This window comes from Pinus tabuliformis, chromosome 2_1 (genome assembly GCF_031772625.1).
Source record: "Pinus tabuliformis cultivar Carrire ecotype Pingquan chromosome 2_1, CPIR1, whole genome shotgun sequence".
Lineage (NCBI taxonomy): Eukaryota > Viridiplantae > Streptophyta > Pinopsida > Pinales > Pinaceae > Pinus > Pinus tabuliformis.
Genome location: NC_142299.1, coordinates 621,872,869 through 621,882,510, shown reverse-complemented (window position 1 = coordinate 621,882,510; position 9,642 = coordinate 621,872,869).

The window sequence follows — 9,642 nt, the reverse complement described above, 5'->3', positions numbered from 1 at the left end:
TGTGAAAAGTGGAGAAGATGATTAATTTTGAGTGTAATAGGTAGATCTCCCAAGAGGGTAGGCTACTTCTTATCAACTCAACTATATAGGAAATCCAAATTTCTTGGAACCTACTTGCCTATAATTCCAAAACATATATTGAACAAAATAAGTAAGTTATGATTTAGTTATCCTTAGAAAGGGATTTCAGAGTACTTGGGCTCACATATGGAAAAGTTGAAATATACAACAATTCCTAAATGTTAGGGTACATGGGGGCTAAATAATATTTTTATTTTCAATAGGGGCCTTACAATAAAGAAATTATGATTATTTATGACTAATGATAGTATGTGGCAATGAATTTTGATAGAAAAATATATTGCACCATGCACTTTAATGGAATGGATAAGGCTCTAACAAAAAATGGAGGCTAACTTGTCCAACTAACAGAGGGCCCTTACATGTGCATTTCTTGTAGTAGATAATTCTCTCACATGGAAAGTTAGTTCCTAATCAAATATTATAATTGAAGTTAATTATATTATGGATTGCAAACTAATATACTCCTTCCAAATGATTTAGTACGGAAGTTGTTGAATTTAAAAAAATGTATTCTCAATAAAATTGAGAGCCCAATGAATATCACTCTGTGGGGTTAAGGATGTCCATATGTCAGTAAGGTGGGTCTTGACATAGAATGACATGATCTATGGTAGAATTATATAGTTGAATTCTTCAATGCACATATTAAGCTTAGAGATTTTTTTTTTGTGGGCTAAGATGGAACCATTCATATTAAAAACGAGTTAAAGCCTGTACATACATACGAAGGCCTCAACCCGCCCCGAAGGGAAACCGGGTCTGTTGGCCGTCTGAAGTTTTTAATTGCCATCCAAAAACAAAATTTACTGAGTCTACTTATCCATGCTATATAAACTAACCATTCAAAGAAACTGTCACTGTTTGCTAGCTGCATTATGAGATATAACAAAAAGAAACATGCTCTTCAGCTTCCTAACTAGGGAGATAATAAACATATCTTGAGAAATCATTCTTCCATTGCACTCGGCTGGTACTTTTCCTCTTTTGCTTCCAGAGTGAGCTTCTTAAGCTGCTGCTGAATCTCATCAAGCTTGCCATCCTGCATCATAAGGGTTATCTGAAGGTTATTCATCTCTTTCTTCAAGTTTGGAATGCCTTGGGCCAGTTCTACCATCTCCATAGCCACCTGTTCCATGGCTTTAGCTAACAGCTACTTCATTACCCAATACACATGGAGAGCCTATTTATACAAAGACATACGTCCTCTGGTATTTCCTGGGTCTGGCAGCAAATACTCCCAGTCTTCCATTTCAGATTCCGACTGCTCCTGGGTCGCCTCCTCCTCCAAGTGCTGTATTATCCTCCTGATATCTGCCTGCGTATCCTTACTGTATGCCCTCTCCGCATACTGAACCTGGCGCTTCATCGTCCTCCTGCCGCATTTGCTCCCTGCCAGTTGGGGGTGACTCTGTTCCTGATTGCCCGCTTGACGGCGCCCTCCTCTTCCTCTGCGCCCTCTTCCTCGTACTACACCGCCTACATTGCCTTCCCCTACCCTGCTTCCCTGTCCAATTGCACTTGAAGGTGATCCCTTCCTTTTATCCTCTTCTCTGCCTCTGATTTCCTTATCTCTGATGTCAACCTTTGCCGGTCGTATATCCTCCACAGTTCTCCCTTTCCCTCTTCCGCTTCTCCTGGTCTGCAATTGACTATCCCGTTCCGAGTCATACATCTCCTCCATGTTAGCCTGAGTCTGTTCCTTTCCTTCCCAGTGTTCCGACTTAATTCCTTCAGTTCGTGAAGGTCCTCCTCCCCTGCTCTCAAAAGTTACAGTCTTCCTCCTTCCGCCCTTAGTGCTCTTACTCTGAATTTTCCTTAAACCAGGAGGTCGACCCCTCTGCTGCTTGCTCTCTGTGTTAACTCCTGCTCTGATTGCCACCTTTTCGCTCTTATCTCCGCTCACCTCGAGGGCATTAACTTCATACCTGCCCTTATGCCTCCACCCGTACCCACTTCCTCTTACCTGCCGCCCTCTCTTGTGCTGCTGCACCGTCTTTCTCTGTCTCCTGCACTCGCCATAATAACCCACTCCTCCTCGGCTTGCCCTTATGCGAGCTGGTCCTTGTCCCATCACCATTCCGCCGTCACCTCCACCACCTCTGGCTTTCAAATTTTCCTTCCTTCTGCTATTTGTAATGATGCCCAGTCTACCTAACGTCCTGTCCACCTGCTGTGATCTCTTAATGCAAGGTGGCTTATAATTGCCACCCCTTGTCCTTTTATTTCCTGCCCGTCTCATCGCCTTTGTCACCCTGATCGGGGGAAGCTCAGAGATTTTGAAGATGAACTAGTCTGGGCATTTAATCTGACTAGAGGTCAGCACTCAACATAAATTGGATATAAGTTGATGGTCGAAAATGGGGGAAGAATGTTGTGTGGTGGCACAAAAGGCTATGGAAAATCTAAAGCCTACCTAAAATCATTATCTTCTTTTGGCTTGTGCTCAATGTTAAGGCTCCTAGATGGGATAGGTTGCAATTAAAGAATAAAGTGGGCCTTGGTTTTTGTTATATGTGGAGTAGTGAAGAGTATGCGCAGCATCTCTTTGTGAAATTTTCCTTTTCAATCCAAGTTTAGGATCATCTTGAGTGGCAATTAGAGTCAACAACCTTTGGAGAAGATATCGGGTGATGGACAACTTCAAGTATTTCTTTAAAAACAAGGCATTGAAAAAACTTAGAGTACTACCAATCCTTGCAACCTGGGGTATTTGGTTTTCTTGGAATGATATACTTTCGAGGACTCTTATGCTTGTACTTCAACATTTATTAGATGTTGATGGGTCTCATTTCTTTTTATTAGCCAAATTCAAGCATGAATCCTTTTATAAATGTTGGCAACTATGTCATTGAAAACATAAGTATTGGGGCTCCTTTGACAATTCCATCTAAGGATGTAATACTTCTTGTACATTTGGGTTTATAATGCACCTCTCCAAATCACACTTATTCAATGGACAAGACAACTTGGGGCAAGGAATGAACAATAATGGCGAGTTCTCAACCATTCTGGTGTTATTGAAATTTTCCTCCATTAAACATATAAGGTGGTTGTAGTTTTATGGTGATTAGAAAATGTTGATAAGATGGATGAATATAATCAATATGGATTTTGCAATTTAGGTTTATATCCTTTGGATCAAATGGTAAAAGAGACAACTGACCAATTTCGAGAAGTTTCTTTTACTCATATTTTTAAGGAGGATAACTCTTAAGAAAATGCACTTTCAAATACTATTCTTAGCCTAAACCCTAATACCATTATCATGGAAGAGGTTAGAGAAACAATTGGTTGCTAGAACTAATTGCCTAATCACGTTTAATTAAACATTATGCTAATTTTTTTTCATACATTATGTTGTTGTTTATATTTAAATGTTGTTGTTGACATTTAAATTTCCTACCTAAAATTTAAGATATAATCTTAGAGGCACTTTTGGATCTCCATAAAAATAAAAAATAAAAAAAATAAAAATAAAAAAGGCTAAAATTTTAACTCAAAAAGAATAATAATGGAGGTTAATTTTTTAATGGAAAAACAAGTTCTTTAGTTTACACTATACATTTTTAAAATATACTCTATATAGTTAACAATTTTTTATTTTTTTTCTTCAAAATATTTATATATATGATAATGATATAAAATATAATTTCATGAATATATATGATGATAATATAAAATATAGTTTCATGAATTAATATTATCAACAAAAGTGATATTACCATGGCTTATTAATATTACATACTTAGAAAAGCCATAACTCATTTCATATGAAACTTGTTCATATAACATTTTTTTAATTAATAAATTTAATTAAAAGGGCAAAAAATGTATAGCTATTTTAGATTTAAATCTCTTCTTTTGATTTGTGTATACTATAAGAATATTTTAGCAGAATCTATAAGGTTAAATCTCTAACATCCACCTAATAATTATTGGAAGTTTTAGTAAAAACCCTATTTCAAAACAACAATATAATTAAATACAATTTTAAGTTTTAAATGAAACCCAAAACATAATTAATAACTAAAATAAATATAATTAGATTATAAATATAAAATAAGTTTTTCCCTACGTTAAAGGAAAAAATAAATAAAAAAATCTACCAAGGTCAAAGAGATTTTGTTTGAATATGTAAACAAATTATAAGTGGAATTCGATAATCATACAAGTTTACCATAAGAAAAATGTTTATGTTAAATGTTTAGCTTAATTTTATATCAATATATATTTTTTTTAAACAATATTAACTTACAATTTAAAATACAAAATTAAAACGACTCACAATTCACTTCCAAAAAGCATCCAAAGAAGTGTCAATTGAATTGAAACAATTCAATTTAGAAAAGTATCAGTTCACTTTAGAAAAGTCTTTAAGCATCGATCCCAAACACTTATTTTGAAGTGAATTGTTTCAATTTCGTATTTCAATTTATATATATATATATAATATTTAAAATACATTGATATAAAATTAAATTATATATATATATATAATTATATAATTAAACAAAAGTATCCCATAATAATTTTTCACGGCAAGGAATTATTTCAATTTAGTATTTCACTGTACATATTTATAAAAAAATTAAAATACATTGATATAAAATTAAATCAAATATTAAAAAAAAAAAACATTTTTTATATAAAATCAAACAAAAATATCCAATAATAAAAAAAAAAAATTATGGCAAGGAGATATAATTTTCAAGTTCAACTTGTGATTTATTTACATATTCATATTTCTAATAGTATTAAATTGGTATAATTTGGAGATTGCTAACCTATTTGAATCCTTAATAATATTAATCTTGTATGATAAGCAGATATGATAGTCAAATTCAATTTGTGATTTATTCATATATTTACATGTCCAATATATTAAACTTTATTTTGTTTTTATTTATCTCCATCAATATTTAATTTTAATATGTTAAAGTTATCTTTAGTGATGCTAGAATCTTATTTATTTTTATTCACTTTCATTAATAATTTATTTTATTTTTATTTACTTTTATTAATATTTGATTTTGATATGATACAATTTTAAGAAGTTATAGTTTTGAGAGTTAAATCAATTGGTTGAGTTTTTCTAGTTAAAATAATTATTGCTATTTAGAAGTCATAGGTTCAATTCTCTTCAACACTCCATGGTTGAATCAATAAGAAGTGATCCCTTTGGGTGGATCTATCTAGAACATCTCCTAATACAAATATTTTGTAGACATAACCATTACCAATCTCTAAGATCCATAAACCACATAAAAAAAACAAAAAATCAAAAATTTAAATTTAAAAAACCAAACCATAACCTTTTTATGCTAATCAATAATTTTATTTTTAAGTATCATTATTTTTCAAATACTTAGAACTATAACTTATATATATAATTTATGTTAATTTAATTTAATTTATTTTATTTTATTTTCATTCCATTTATTAATTATAACTTCTTATTTTTATTCTTTATTTTATTTTAAATTAAATTAAATTTTTAGTTTTTTTTTTTTTAAATTTAAATTACATATCAATATCATTTAAAATAATTTTAATTTCTAGTTTAATCAATGTAAGTGTTTTTTTTTTATTTTTTATATATATTGATATTATTTAAAAATTATAAAACAATTTAATTTATTTAATTTTTATATATATACTGATATTATTTAAAAATTATAAAACAATTTAATTTATTTATGATTAATTTAAAGAATTTAATTTAATTTAATTATTTAAAATTATTTAATTAAGGCAAAATATTAATCATAAATAAATGCTACATTTTAGAAGGTTTGAGACTTCTTCATACTTTTTTAGAGGTAAACAATATTAATATATAAATTTAAATATTTTTTGTAGTGAATTGAGATATTTTATATTACTTATACAAACTAGATTATATAGATGTCACCAAGTGCACACAGTGAGCACAAAGACTCAACTCTCGACCTTTTTCACCTAAATGAGTCAGTTAGAACTTAAAAAAAAATACTAATACATCAGGACCGTACAAGGTCTAGTCTCCTTGCTATACAAATGAGACATTGAAGCCATAGAAAATGACCACAAAGAGGTGTCAAAAATAAATACCCATATCAACAGACTCCTCGAAGTACATAAAACTAGTCATTACACCACGACTCAAGAACCCATGATGCCACAGCTAAAATCGTCTAGCCACTAAAGAGGAAACCACCATCCTTAGCCCAAAAATAGGAAGATTTCCCACAAAATTCATGACAGGCTTATATCACCTTATGCTTCAGACAACATATGAGAAAGAAAACACCATAGATGAGAAGAGAGAAACATAAACATCCCTAAAAAACACACGGTCGTGACCATGCTATGTCATCGTAATCTATAGATCTGAAGGCCATCTAGGGACCCACCAAAGATGGAACTAGAAACTTTAGGAGAGACCTAAATTGTGCCACCCACCACCCTTACTCATTGATCATTGTCGAAGGACAACACATTTTTCTGAACCCTTGTGTTGGAGCCAGGGGGATCCATCATATCCCCTCTCTCATATTCGCAAGGAATGTGACTCTCCACATGCACCAGATGTGCATCAATTTTATCCACACAGAACCATAGGTTTCTAAGCATACTCTTAACATCTTCCAAAGAGGAGAAAATGTTGTATTTCTCCACTTTCTTATCCCTCAGAACCAAGCCCAACAACGTTTTCATTTTATAATGAAGCATTAATGGGTTTAGATAATGTTTTCCCCTACTCCTTGTGTGCCCAGGGTTCGACACACAACCTAACATTTCCTCCGACAAGTTAGAGTTGAAGAGAGAAATTTTATTGCCTCTCCAGCTTTAATCTCTAGCTCTCAGATTTCCTAATGTGTTTCATGTGAAATTGCATTGAAGTAAGTCATAATAGAGTCATGGGAAAAGAGATTTTCCTCTCCTCCCGCTCCTCTACTTATGCCTTTGGTGGCCACATCAAGTCATGGGGTGGCACCTCAATATCACTACAGGGTCTTCTTCTACCTACAAAATTGATCCGGATTTAAATAGGAACGAAACAGGTTATAGAGATAACCATAAACACAGAGATGCAATGGAAATAATACTTCATTTCATTAATGTAAAATACTGAAATATGCTTACAAACAACAATGGAAATAAACCAGGTAGGGTGATGGTAGCTTATCTCTGAGAAGAGATGTGGCAGCTACATGCCTCTGAACTATGCTACAATGAGGCTCAAAGGCCTATTTATTGTTGAGAAACAACGGAAAACCCTAAACATCCAAAAACCTAACCCTAGAAGATGAAACACCAAACTGTGGGCCCCGTTTGGGTAAATTGGTACATCAACTTCCCGAGGTCGTAACTTTGGCATATGATCTTCGTTTGACGTGCATAATATCTCGTTAGAAAGATCTATCTGAGAAATACAACTTTGGGAAGAGCAACATCAATCCATGGACCCATGTTGCTCCCAGTTTTCCCAAAAAATGTTGTTTAGGGCCTCAAAACGACTCCAGAAGTTCAGGACCTAAAAAAATGCTAAAAATATTAAACTGTGCTACAATTAAGGAAATTGAAAAGCTGAAAGAAATGATGGTGGGGGTCCAAGTGGACTTGGTAGGTGGCCACCTATATCCACCTGGATCATTCCTCCCCCCTTAGGAAGCAATGGTCCCCATTGTGTTGAGTTCCTCCATGAGATGAGGAAACTTCTACTGAACTTGGTCCCTATTGAGCCACTTGCCCTGGTGAAGGAGTTGGAATGCTTTGACAACTCAATACAGTTGGATATTCTATTGGTAAGTGTGCTTGATCTGTGTGTCCATGATCCAATCAATTGCAACTTATTCCATGCAATCTAGATTTAACTCTGTGGGTGTGAGCTGTTTTTCAATGTCAGATGTGTATAGTAATGGTGGAAAGTATGGTCGAAGACAATCCACATTGAGCACTGGGTGTCGGCCAAGGAATGGGAGAATGCTGAACTCAAATGCATTGTCTCCCACAGCCTTGGTAATGGTGTAAGAACCATATTGGAGTGGTCTGAGTTTCCGATAGGCTCCGGTAAGGCATTCCTTTTGCAAATGCAACCAGACTTTGTCGCCCACCTGAAACTTGTGTGGCACCCAATGTTGATCATGTCGCTGCTTGTACTTGGCATTTGATTTCTCCAGAATGTTATGGAATTGTTGGTGAATATGTTGGATGTGCTCAATGAAGTTGTTTGCCTTATCTCTTTCGGACTGGACATGAGCTGAATCTACATGAGTAGCTGCAAATGGCATGGCCATATCAATGGGACATAGTGGCTGGAATCCCAAGCCCACCTGAAAAAGGCTGTGGCCAGTCGAGCTGTGAAGAGCCCAGTTGTAGCTGTGCTGAACAAAGGGGAGGCTCTCGTCCCATGTGTGTGGATGCTTTGAGTTGTACATGCACAGAATGTGTACGATCATCCTGTTGACAACCTCTGTCTGGCCATCAGCTTGACGATGGAAGGCTATGGACTTAGTGAGTTTGGTGTCCAGCATCGAGCAGAGACTGGACCAAAATGTACTGAGGAACCTATTGTCCCAATCTTAGATGATAGACTGTGGGATCCCAAAGTGTACCCACACTCATTCAAAAAAGAGTTTAGCAGTGGCTTCTATTGTGATATTCTTCTTGCAAGCCGCCATAATGGCCATCTCTGAGAACCTATCGATGACCACAAAAACACAATCATTTCCATGCTTAGTGGAAGGAAGGCCTGACATGTAATCCATGGAGATGGATTCCCAAGGTCGACTAGGGGTAGGAAGTAGGGTATAGAGGCCTTGCTTTGATGGTCGGTGCATGATCTGATGTACTTCCCAATGTCCTGTCGAAGATTCAGCGAATCGAAATACTTCTACAGTACTGCCACCGTTTTCTTGACCCCGAAATGCCCAGTGGCCCGACTATAGAGTGCTTCCAAAATCATCTTGGCACGCTCGCTTGAAGGAACACAAAGGTGACCCAAGTGGAATAACAAGGCATCCTGGAGGTGAAAATCTGAAACATGCTGACCCTCCAAGAGTGTCTAATATGTGTGGCAGAATTCTAGGTTGCTTTTGTGGAGAAGTGGCCAGTCAGAAGTCTCGTGCCCATAAGAGTTGAGCATGGTGGTTAATTCCATGATTGGTGGTCGATTGAGGCAATCTGCAACATTATTGGTACTACGCTTCTTATACTTGATATTCAAATGGAACTGTTGCAGGTATGTGGACCACTTCTGATGACAATCATTCTACAATTTCCCTTGGGTTTGTATGAACTACAGGGGTTGGTGGTCTGTGTGGATGATCGTTTCCTTCCCCAAAATGTAATGCTTCCATTGTCGGTAGGCCTGCATAATGGAATACATCTCTTTGTCATAAGTGGGATACTTTCAGACTATGTCTGAAAGTGTCTCACTGTGATATGCCACTGGATGCTCGTGTTGAGTAAGGACTACCCCAATAGCATAGTCAGAGGCATCTGTCTTGACCTCAAATGGTTGTTGCAAGTCTGGTAATGCGAGCATTAGTGTCATGTAGAGGCGATCTTTCAACT